Source organism: Myxocyprinus asiaticus, chromosome 1 (assembly GCF_019703515.2).
Source record: "Myxocyprinus asiaticus isolate MX2 ecotype Aquarium Trade chromosome 1, UBuf_Myxa_2, whole genome shotgun sequence".
In the NCBI taxonomy this organism is placed as follows: Eukaryota; Metazoa; Chordata; class Actinopteri; order Cypriniformes; family Catostomidae; genus Myxocyprinus; species Myxocyprinus asiaticus.
The window spans coordinates 48,908,130-48,921,422 of NC_059344.1; positions in this window are offsets into that span (position 1 = coordinate 48,908,130).

A 13,293-nucleotide genomic window follows, 5' to 3' on the forward strand; every position below is an offset into this window, starting at 1 on the left:
TGAATATGTGGCCATTTTGAGTGGACGCATAGATGCTTATGGTGTCTGTCTCCTGTCTGAGGTGACAGTAATTGTTAGCAGGTGCCTCAAAGAACAGTCTGTGGTTTGTTGGCCAAACATCACTTGTGTATAAAATGTCATATTTTTATTTTGTTTTATTTTACTTTTGCAGGTTAGACATTCATAACCCCACCAACAACCAACTGACTGGGCAATTTGATTGACCAAAATAAGCTTCAGTAACCATAAGACAGGGTGATTAAAAAATAAACAATGTTTGATGACATTTTAGAGTTCTGTGCCTGTGCATATCAGAGAATCAACATGTCAATGACTCTGATCCCCTTTAAAATGAACATTGTGATTTTGGGAATAGAATCCTATAGTGCACCACAGGGCTGCACAATTAATCAAATAAATAATCAAGATAACAATTACAGCTGCCACAATTAACTAATCATGAAACTTGTCAATTGTAGAAGCATGTAGGTCTACCCATGCTGCATCAAAAATTGTATATACAATTTTCTATTTTTCTATTTTGTTTTTGCAGCAGTTGAGCATTGCAACCAATCACAGACAAGTATGTTACTTACTTTCTGTATATAATTAATTTAAACTTTAATACCTGCTTTGTTTTCTTACAAAAACCAATGAGGGCCAATGTGAAGTTGATCGCTTAGGCAACTAGTTTTGATTTAATGATGTTTAAAACCACATTAAAGTAATTCAGAAATACAGGTCTCGGTCACGTGACACCATGCAAGAAGCAGACGTGTGAGTGACGAGCTCTGCGAACTTTGCTAAATTATTTATTATTTTCATGTTATAATCTGGTGAAATTTGATACACCGAGTTGCACATTTGCTCTTTGAGGCAAAACATGGCAAAGAAGTCAAAATCCTCGGGCTCTGGAGACATTAAAAGACACTTACGTGTTCAGGATGAAAGCCCCGACAGGCCTACAGACCGGGGACTCGATTTGGATGGCACGGCCGGAAAGGTGATCCAGCGTCAACTGTCCAACATGTCAGTGATGCTGATGAAGGTTCTTGCTGACTTGGAGGATCTCGCAGTAATACGTCGATCAATTACGGCGATGGAAATAAAATTCTCTGAGTTAGTTACAAGAGTGACTGATGTTGAGAGATGAATCAATTGTCTGGAGTCTTCGGAGAGGGAATTAACCGCTAATCCACCCGCGACCAAAGCTGATTTGGAACATCTCCTTGAAAAGCTTGAAGATCTTGAGAATAGAAGCCACAGGAATAACGTTCGAATTGTTGGAATTCCTGAGCATGAGGAGGGCAGAGATATGGTGAAATTCCTAGACGAGCTTTTCCCAAGTCTGCTCGACATAACAGGCCATAAACTGGAAATCGAGCGAGCTCACAGAGTCCCAGCTCACAGATTTGCTGAGGGAGAAAGGCCCCGATCAATCCTGGCCAAATTTCTGAGATCATCCAATAAAGATCTTGTGTTGCGCCAGGCGAGGAGCAAAGGGAAGCTTTCTTGGAAGAACCATAATATTTTCTTGTTCCCGGACTTTGCGAGTTCGACAAGAGAGAAACGCGATCGGTTCAAGGAATGCAAGAAACTCTTACATCAGCGAAAGATCACTTTTGCTCTGATGTTTCCGGCCAAACTGAGAATAGAAACGAAGGACGGTCGCAAAGTATTTACATGTCCCAATCAGGCAATGTCTTTTATAGAATCAATGGGTGAGTAAACCATTGGGTGTTTCTCATGAGAGTGGGTCGACTTGCTGTACTTATTCTGGCTTTTGAGGAAGCTGGGCGTCTTTTTGCGTTGGCTCCGCCGAGCGGCTGGAGTTTGTTTTGTGAATAACACTTTTCCTTAAAGAAACATTTGCACTGACGAAAGATTACTTTTGCATTGAAGTTCCTGGCCAGTTTGAGAGTGGACACTACGGATGACTGCAAAATATCTACATGCTCACACAAAGGATGTCTTTTATAAAGTTGACGGATTGTGTATGTCATGGTATATACTTTTATGCGGCCTCTGAGTGAACTGACTCGACCATCTGGGGAATCGGGATGCCAGATTTGTTTCTTTTTGTATTGGTTCCGCCTAGCGGCTGGAGCTTGTTCTATTGAATAACACTCCTTTGGAACAGCTGTGGATTAATCTGTTTGTTCTTCATGCTTATTCCTCCTGCTGCCTGGAGTTTGTTTTGAGTATATTTACGGGACATTGGAATGATTACGTCATCCGCTGAACTCATAACAGCTGGCTTATTGAACATTCGTTTGTCTTTCCGAGTAATCTGAACGGTTTTATATCAGCTGGAATTTGTTTTGTTGAAGATCACACCTTTGAGACAGTTCTGTGAATGAATCTACGCATTCTTTGTTTTCATTCTTCCTATTGGCTGGGGTTTATTTTACAAAGTATTTTCTGTTATGTAATTTTGCCTCACAAATTTGTGGGGCAAAATTGAGCAATCCGATGGCAAAGTTGTCGTGGGGCTCGTGGGCATTCATGGACCTTTTGAGTTTAGAGGGATTGTCGCCGGTTGGCGCTTTCGTGCGCGGGGTTAATGCACATGCTTTTCTTTTTTCTGTTTGTTTTGTTCGGGGGGAGGTTCAGGGTTTGATTGTTTCACTAATGGGGAATGTGGTCTGTACAATTTTGTTTTTGACACACAATTTTTTTTTTTTTTACTATATCAAAATGTCAAATGTTAATATGAATGGATTGTCTCTTTCCACATGGAATGTAAATGGGTTGGGGCACCCCATAAAAAGAAGGTTATTACTTTTTTTAAATGTAAGAAATAGGATATAGTGTTTCTTCAAGAAACACATCTCTCCCCGCAGGAAGTTGAAAAATTTGTGAAGATATGGGGTGGACGTTTTCTTTAGTGCTGGCTCAAGTAAGAGCAAGGGAGTCAATATATTGATTAATAAACATTTACAATTCAAATGTCTCAAACAGACTAAAGATAAATTAGGGAGAGTCATTATTTTTTTAGCTGAAATTCAAGGCAAAAGGTTGATTTTGGCTAATATTTACGCACCTAACGCTGATGATCAGGGCTTTTTTATAGATCTTAAAGGGATGCTGCAAACCGCTGGCACCCCTCATGATATAATATTGGGAGGAGACTTTAATCTTTTGATGGACTCAGTCCTTGATCATAGTGAAGCAAAAGTGTGTAAACCCCCTAGAGCAACATTGACACTTCACAGGATGCTTAAAAATCTTGGTCTTACAGATATTTGGAGACTTTTGAATTCATCAGGTAGGGACTATAAATTTTTTTCATCAGTCCATAAGATTTATTCTAGAATAGATTTTTTTTTTTATATCCAAATCCCTCATTTCATCTGTTGTTGATTGCTCAATTGGAAATATCTTAGTCTCAGATCACGCCCTGGTGAGTTTAGAGGTGTTGCCATATACAGAGAAAAAGAAAACATATAGTTGGCGCCTTAATGTGTCCCTTTTGCAAAATCCTGATTTCCAACAAATGTTAAAGACTGAAATCAATGTTTATATGGAGACCAACTGTTCCTCAGTATCCTCTGTGGGCGTGGCTTGGGAGGCACTTAAGGCAGTTCTAAGGGGTCGGATCATACAGTATGCCTCATTCACCAAAAAATCCAAAGCACAAGAACTTGTGGAGTTGGAAGGAAATATTAAAAGTGCCGAGGCAGAGCTGAAGCACCCTATGTCATCTAATGGCCTCAGAGAATTGCCCTGATTGAAATACAGATATAATACTATTTTGTCGCGAAAAGTGGAGTTTTGGTTATTCAGGGCAAGACAGTCATACTTTGAGTCAGGGGACAAAGCAGAAAAACTTTTGGCTAGATATATAAAGCAGAGAGAGTCTTTTTCTACCATTCCCTCAGTGAAATCTGCGGGTGGTGAAATATTTACCTCGGCCATTGATATTAATAATGCTTTTAAAGAATTCTACTTTGATCTCTATAGTTCCACGTCTTCGTCTACTGATGAAGGTATTAGAAACTTTGTGTAACCATTAGAACTTCCTAAACTGACGACTGAGCAAAAAAATTCTCTTGATTCTGAGATAACCTTGGAAGAGCTTGATGAGGTAATTAAGGCCTTGCCTACAGGCAAGGTTCCGGGGCCTGATGGCTTTTCCTCTGAGTTTTTCAAATCTTATGCTACAGAACTGGCTCCACTTTTGTTAGAAGTTTATACGGAATCATTAAAGAATGGAAAGCTTCCGCCAACCATGACACAAGCCCAGATCAGTCTGGTTCTTAAAAAAGACAAACATCCAAGCGAGTGTAAAAGTTACCGCCCAATTTCCCTGATCCAGTTAGATGTAAAAATGTTGTCAAAAATTCTGGCTAATCGATTAATTAAAGTTATGACATCACTTATACATATAGATCAGGTGGGGTTTATTCGAGGCCGTAGCTCTTCTGATAATATTAGGCGTCTCATCAATATCATGTGGTCAGTAGCGAATGATCAATCGCCGGTCACTGCCATCTCACTTGACGACAAAAAGGCGTTTGATATGGTAGAATGGGATTATCTTTTTAAGATTTTGGAAATGTATGGGTTCAGGAGTACATTTATTGGTTGGATTAAGTTACTTTATAGACACCCTGTAGCAGCGGTACAAACAAACGGATTAATTTCAGATTATTTTACTCTGGATAGGGGCACCCAGCAGGGTTGCCCTCTTTCCCCATTATTGTTCTGTCTTGCCCTGGAACCATTAGCAGCCACGATAAAGGAGGATGATTTTCCAGGGGTGATTGCAGGAGGTGTGCCGCATAAGCTTCTGCTTTACGCAGATGATATTTTAGTATTCGTCTCCAACCCTACTAGATCTATGCCTTGCCTCCACAGAATTATTTAATCCTTTTCCAAGTTCACAGGATACAAACTCAATTGGTCTAAATCCAAAGCTTTGGCTTTGACAGCGTACTGTCCAGTAACGCCTTCCAGCCGGGCGCCTTCCAGTGGCCCAAACAGGGAATTTAGTATTTGGGAATTTTATTCCCGGCAAATTTGTCTGATTTAGTCAGAGTTAATTTTGATCCCTTAATAAAAAGGTTTTTGAATGATGTGGACAGGTGGGTTTCATTACATTTATTGATGATTGGGAAGGTTAATGTAATTAAAATGAATTATATTCCAAAATTCAACTACCTGTTACAATCTCTCCCTATAGATGTCCCCCTCTCTTATTTCAAGCAATTTGATAGCATAGCGAAGTCCTTCATTTAGAATGGTAAGCATCCCACGTTAAAGTCGTAGACATTTGGCTCATTGGTCGCTTCCACCTGAGGGAGCCCCTCCCTGGTTTTGTATTGAAAAGGAAGTTCTTGCCCCTATCTCGCCACTGCAAAGCCTTTCGATTAAACTAGCTGGAGAGGTTAAGTCTCACCCCGTTATTTTGCATTTGCACTCAATGTGGACAAAAGTGTCCAGAGTGTTTAATTCTGATATTTAATTAAACGTAGCCTCGAGCATATGGCTGAACCCTAAACTATGTATTAATAAGTCCCCTTTCTGTTGGTCAGATCGGATTGTGAGAGGGGTTAATACACTTGGTGACCTATATGAGAGTGGAGTATTGAGACCTTTTGAAAATTTGGTTCAACATTTTGGCATTCCCAGATATCAGTTTTATAAGTATTTACAACTGCGCCACCTACTCTGCACTGTTTTTGGGAGTGGCACGCACCCCCCCCCCCAGTTCGGCAGATACTCTGGGAGTGGTGATTGCTGCTCTTGGGAAGGGTCATGAGGCATCAGTGTATTACTCCCTGCTAATTTAGAGTCTGGGGGACCGAACTTTGAATTCTCTCAAAAAATTATGGGAGAAAGGATCCTAAAAAATGTCAAGTCTGCATCTAGAGATGCAAGGGTTCGCCTTATGCAATTTAAGATTTTACATCGATTTTATTGGACCCTCTCCAGATTGTATAGGCTTGGTCTTAAAGACACACCCACCTGCTGGCGATATCAATCAGAGGTTGGAGATATAACTCATGTCTTTTGGGGGTGTGTTGAGATCCAGGAGTTCTGGTTGAAAGTTCAGTCTTTTATGTGATGTATTGGGCACTCGGCTTTCACTTTGCCCCAGACTCTGTATTTTGGGCAATGGGGTGGTCATCGATGTTGAGAATTGGCACATAAAGAGTTGGGTCCTAACGAGCGTCATGATCGCCAGACAGGTTATTTTAAGGGGTTGGAGGTCGGTTGGAGCACCCTCATTTCATGAGTGGTGCTCGGAGTTTGGGAGGGTGGTGGCCTTTGAGGAAGGGAGGTATAGAAGGCAGAGAAATCTGGGGTTATTTGATAGGAAATGGGGCAGATATTTGGCCTTTTTGGAAGACTTTTGTGGAGGGGTAGGGGAGAGGGATCTCTAGTTTTAAATATGTGTGTGCAATTTGATTGTTTTTTGAAAATATGCTTTTTATTTAAATTTTTTTATTTTTTTGTGGGTGCGTGTTTTTTTTTATTTTTTTTATTCCAAATATTTATGACCACTGGGGTGAGTGTTTGTGTCGGGTGGGGGTGTTTGGGGGGAAGGGTTTAATTGTACATAATTTGATTCTGCATTTTCTGTGATGTTTATTTAATTTGTTGAATGGAAACAATACAAATTGTTAATAACAAGAAATACAGGTCTCAGCTTGTTATGGATGTGTAGACGACAAAGAGTATGGCATGCAGTTGATCCACCCAAAATAAATATTTTAGTGTAAATTCTATTAATAAAAATGTATCAGAATTACAATATCAAGGGAAATTGCTTGTCAGTTTTTTGTCATAAACGTTCAACATGGATGAGTGTGATTAAATGGCCAGCCTCAGATAGACATCTGCATTGTAAATGGGCAAAAGCACATTTGCAATAAGAAGGAAAAGCAGATAGCTTTCCCTCTACCGTGGGAAAATCCTGCAGTTCTCCTAATAACAGTACAGCTGCACAGAACACAATTTGAATCTACAGCTTCTCACTCAGAGCTTGGAGGTTACGGAGTTTAAAGGTCTAAGGAGATTTATAAACACATGTATCACCACTCATATACAAGCTTCACATACAAAGATACAGATGATGCTTTGCATTATATACAAATATCACCTGGTTTGTAAAGTTCATACAGTCTTGTAACTCTACTGCATTCAGAATGTGCAAAGATTAAAAGTTGCCCTGGAAACCAGTCTACCCGTCAAGTCTGATTGTTTAGTACTCTCTAAACTCCATTCTACTGTAAATCACATGCTGTATATTAGTGGCAGTGGTGATGTCTCCCATAGTGCTAATGAATCTATTCTCTGTGTTACTAGGTATGCAAGAGTGGAATGACTGCATGGTGAGGGACTGTTTTCCACAACATCCGTTGTGAGCCAGATAGCACAAATGTTTATGAGTTTCAGGGAAGATAACAGTTCCCTGGAGGAGTGACTCCCTCCTGAACACTTGAACTCTCTATGGTTTATGCCAGCTGCGATGGATGTTTGGTAGATTACAGCTAGTAACATTAAATGTTGGCAGGTGATATCTACCAGTTGCTCTCAAGTGATATGTATTTAAGCTATACAAACAACAGGACATGTATCATTCCTATTAGAGAGGAAAAGAAACCACTGATTCCGTGTTGACAGACGTCTTCAAGCTCAGAGAGCACTCACCCCAAACAAACCTAACTTAAGTTTAATAAGAAAAATTAACAAGCATGTCAACTATTTTGACCTGGAAGGTATTTAATGTGTGGCTGTTCATCAAGATGTACAGAGTGATTTGGAATGAATTCATCAAAATACAGAACAGCTGCCTAGTAGCTGCAATAATCTCACAGTGTGAAAGCCCAGAGGGCAGCAGATGTGTCAGAGAACCCCAGCCCATGCCCCCCAATTTTGGCCAGAAATATGCAAAAACATTGTTACAAAAAGAGGGACCTGACAGGAAAAAAAGAACATTTACAAATTATTCTCAAATGCTATTCACTAAAATACCTTAAAACTGATATGTAATTTGTTCGTTGTTGATGATCTTTCTCGTATCCCAGCTTATAGGTGCACTCAGTAATTTTTTTCATTAAAAAAGTTTTACTCCTAAAGAAATGAATAGTAATTGTGAAACATAGGTATACAATCATGTGCAATCACATGAGATGAAGAGTTCAAGTCATATCAGTAACCTTATGAAAGCCATTTTATTCTACATGGAGAGGGTCCCCTCATGGGGGCTGCCATGTTAGAAGCACATGACCAGTCAAATACTACTTGCTTAATCTCAGTAACCGCCCTGATACTGGACACTTTCACTCTTTGATTACAGTAATCATGGCTGAATGTGAATAGTGAATTTCTACAATGGGGATCTGAAACTGAAAACTATTGATTTTAAATGATGCTGCATCCACTCCGCCAGGTGTCACTGTAGGTCCAAGATGACACAAACGCAAAAGTTACTGAGTGCACCTTTATCAATGTGTAACACTGTGGTTCTATCAAAACATTCCTCTGTTTGTTTGTTTGAGCAGCCCCCAAGCCCAACACAGCAACATTGGCTGAACCAAAGGCATGAGTTTGGGGCGGGACAATCTGTTTGTAAAACCACTGGAAGACGGAGGGAGTTTTCAAGAATATATTTAAAAACAATTATTTATTTTGCAATACAGAGCAATAGTCTGGTTCCCGAAGTAAAAATCCCGTTATATTTTTCCATAGAGGAATTGATTTAATTGAATTGATTTAGTTGTTCATTGATGGAATATGCTACTGTTGAAGCCATCAGTTTGCATTATTTCTGCTTCATTTAAAAAAACAAAAACAAACAAAAAAAAACTTCCTGGTGAAGAACTCCACTACCCATGATCCTGAGGGACAAAATCCACCAATCAGTGTATCTTTTACTGTGGTTTGTTTCCGCAGCAAAAGAGCTCAGCAGTAACCGCCCACTTCATTACACACGGGCCGAGTTCAGAATGGCATACTACCCTTACAATTTCTGCCATAGACATACAGTATATGGCTGAAGTAGTAAGAGTAGTATGGGTAATATGTCATTCTGAACTCAGCCAATGTGAATGATTCAATAAAATCAGTCTCTCTACACTCTCAAATTACTTATGTAATTGTATATACAGTATCGTAATATTTTGCAATAAACTTAAAATATATTGTTTCTAGACTTATAATCAACAACTTAAAATTAATAGTTTTATATATTTCCATCATTTATAATTCAATTATTTAATTTGCAGTGCTTCATGGGATTGCAGTTCATTCCCTCATGAAAGACGTTAAGTACACACTCTTGTACCTTTGCATTTTCAAATACTTTTTTTTAACTTTAAATCAATGTTTTTAATAATGTGATTCAACTTCGAGCTGCTTGATTTGGTTAACGGCTTAAAAAACCTTTAAGACTTTAATGAAATCCCTATAAAAAAGAAATTGGGAAAAACACTTCCGGAACCAAAAAGGCAGGCACTGTTCCGCTCATCTCCGTTTGGTGACGGTTGTGGCACAGAAATTAAATACTTCAGCTTTAAGAGACAATTTCCTTCTCTATTGTACACACATAGCAGCACTCTTCCCAAAGTGATGCCTACAATATTCTCACTATCTTAGACCATCAGTTGGGATCCATTATGCAATTTCAATTCATGTTTCATTTGTGAAGATAAATAAACAACACAGTTCCCCTCCCTGATTCTATCACTCTAGAAATCCTCTTTGCGCAAAAATTTATTGATAGTACACCAAGACAAATAAACGCAAGCTCAGCCATTTTACTACATATGCTCTTGCAGGGCTTTGCGTCCTTGAGGAGCACAATAGTTTGACATACAGGAAGTGAAAAGGGACCTGAGGACATTGGGGTGAATAAACCGCTTCTGAGTATCTTCATAAATACACAATACTCACAAACGCAGCTGTGCTCTGACTCAACACAAGAGCATGTCCTTGATTACCATTACAGAGTCAGTATATGTATGTCAACTTTTACCATGTTGGCCAATTCAGTCAGCTTTAGATAAATCACAATAATGGGTTAAATCTGTTTTAACTGAATTTTTTGTCATGACATGCAAGACTTGTGAGGGAATGTTGATTGTTTCAGCATTAGACATAATTAAGTGGATTTTCTCTAAACAATCCATGAAAATGGTCAAGAATTTTGCAAATCACAACAAATACATTGGTCCTCTTCAGTCAAAAAAATCTGCAAATGTAGGTCAAAAGTTCATCAACTTAAATTGGTCTGTGCTTACCATAATTCGAACCACTGTCCCCAGCAGCCGAAGCTGGAAGTGTTGTTGAACATGTGGGCACATGTGAGCTTCAGTTACCGTATGAAATGTCCACAGAGTGGCGCTAAAAGAGAGTTGTAAAGAGAGTTGTTTTTAGTTGTAAATTATGTAATACAGTGCATAGGAATGCATATTTTTTCAACCTTACGCTCCAGTCCTAAACCAAAACATCAGTAGAGTAAAAATGTAATCTTAAAGGAAAATGTAACTTCCGAATTGCACTCGTCATTGATTATGTGCGGTTCCTTCCTGGTTTCCATATGGAAACGAGGACCAGAACCCATGTTCCTGAGACTAGCTGCACCATAGGAAAAGGTAAACACATTTGAACTAATGCAAAAATATCTGAAGGGAGTTGCCGCTTGTTAGTAACTATGCAGAATGGGGGTCAGGGTACCGGAACATTCAGTAGCAACATGTCAACTTTGAGTCAGTTTTAGTCCCTAAATGAAGTATTTAACTTTCAAATTGGTATACAAGTGGATGCACTTCCAGGGCTTTTTATTTTGTATTTTTTTTGGGGGGGGGGGGGGTGTCAGCTGATCTCGCGCAGGTGTTGGCTATTTCGGTCACTACTAAGCCAATACATTGTAATCCAATAACCCAAGAGCACCCAGAGTTTTGATGACTGTGCTAAATTTATGCGAGAGTGTGTCAGTGTTTGAAGTAAATCATGATAGCTCAACTCTTATTGACGGACTTGCTGTTGTTATGTTGAGCTAACACTCACAAACACTGCTATGAGTATGAAAAAGTCCTGGATACCATACACAGTGAAACAGAAGTCTGAAAAAGGGAGTTCATGTCCACACACACACATTCTGAATGACTTGGGGGAAAGGCTTTCACCCCTTTGTTTAAAATACTGGGTGGCAAATGAATGACGAAATCTGTAGTGTGTCCGGGAAATAGACGTAAATCAGGTCTTGCTTACTTACCTCCCAGACTTCTAACGCGGACAAGGCATTCATCAGAAAAATACCAGAATTTCAGGGGCCCTGCAAATAGTTTAAAATTAGGCCTGCCTGGCTGAATAATTTGCCATGATCAAACTTCCCCGAAGATAGTAGTGAAGTTACATTGAAGCTGTGCTGAATAAAGACAGGAATGGGAGTCAATGATGGGGGACACCAAAAAATGGCTGAGGATAATCAATCCTGCTATCATTAAAAGAGGATGCAAGACAAGTGCATGTAAGAAATACAAATAAACAGTATAAATCTTGACAGTTTAGGAGAACCTACATACAACAGAAGTTCATATTCAGTCTTATATTTGTTTTTGGTGGAAGTAATAATTTTCTGCTGTATAGGTAGACAGCTTTACTTTCATTTGGTGGGGTTTCTTGCTGTGGATATCAATCACTTTGTCCGTGAGGAACTGGGAAAGTAACGCGGAACTTGTGACATAACACAGAGAAATATCAGTGATGGCTGCACAAAGGAAACAAGGCATTTGAGCAGATGGAGGGGCTGTGTGGGGGAAATAAGAGCACACAATCAAATGGAGAACACAATCTACCCAAAAGTTTGCAATGCATTAGTGAAAAAGAAACAAATAAGCAGTGTTCAACCCAAAGTGTAGAATGGAGAAAAACGAATTAGAGAGTCCAAAGATAGAGAAGAATTAAGAAAATTTGAAAATGCGTGTATATTAAGGGAATTAAGTTAATTAGGAAGCCAAGATCTCCACTGAGCTCACATAATTGCTTAAAGCAATCTAAATATGATGATTATCTAGAAAAACAAAATGTGCAATATAAAAGAGTCTGGCTACTTTAAATTCATTATTTGAATGTTATTCAGACCTTATTCATGGATTTTCATTCAGAACATGGCATCAGTCCACTCTGATACCAGATAACAAAATAACTTAACTGAACCCATTTAATAAAATAAGAAGGTAATTTAGTCACTCCATCTCTAAGTCAGTTTGCCTAATCATGTCATCTACCAAGGAATTACAAGTTGACATCTAAACAAGCACAAGCTAATTTTCAGTACTCCAGCATGACATTCTACACAGGGAGCAATTTAAAGGAACAGCTCACACAAAAGTGAAAAATAAAAACCCTTATATAATTCCAAACCCGCATGACTTTCTTTCTTATGCGAACACAAATAGAGACATTTAAATGAATATTGCAGACAGTCTTCTCAATACAATGGAAGTGGATTGTACCCAAACATATCATAGTAGTAGTCCATGAGGTTTGTGCATGATATTCCAAGTCTTCTAAAGGCAAACAATAGGTTTTGGTGTGAAACAACCTGAAATTTAAGTAATTGTTTTCAGTGAAAATGCATGTTCATGAGTGTTATGAGAGAATCATGTTCATGTGAGAACTTGCAATTTCTTGCTTCTCATAAAAACATATTCATGCAGTGACTTCAGGGACAGATTACTACCACTTTCACTTTGAGGCAAACTATACCTTTAACCTCCTGACACCAGAGCGTGACTGCCGTGTACATATTCCATTTCTCTTTTTGATTGTAACTAGTAGCACTTAATAGACATGCTGATTTTTTTTTTTTGGAAGCGCAAATAGTTTTCCTAAAAAAATGATGTCCTAAGAGAATCAGAATCAGAATCAGCTTTATTGCCAAGTATGCTTACACATACAAGGAATTTGTCTTGGTGACAGAAGCTTCCAGTACACAACAATACAAAAACAGCAACAAGAGATAATAATAATAAAAAATTAAAAAAAAGAATAAAAATAAAAAGTGAATAGAAAATATAAGTATATATAGAAAGACACAATAGGACTAATATATATATATATATATATATATATATATATAAACATACATACATACATACATACATACACACACACACACACACACACACACACACACACACACACGCATGTACAATATACAAATCTGCTATATACAGAAGCAAGAAGAGGTATGGTATGCTGGATAAATATAAATAGACTAAGCTGTGTATTGCACATAATTATTGCTCAATGGGGCAGTTTTAACTGTTCATGAGA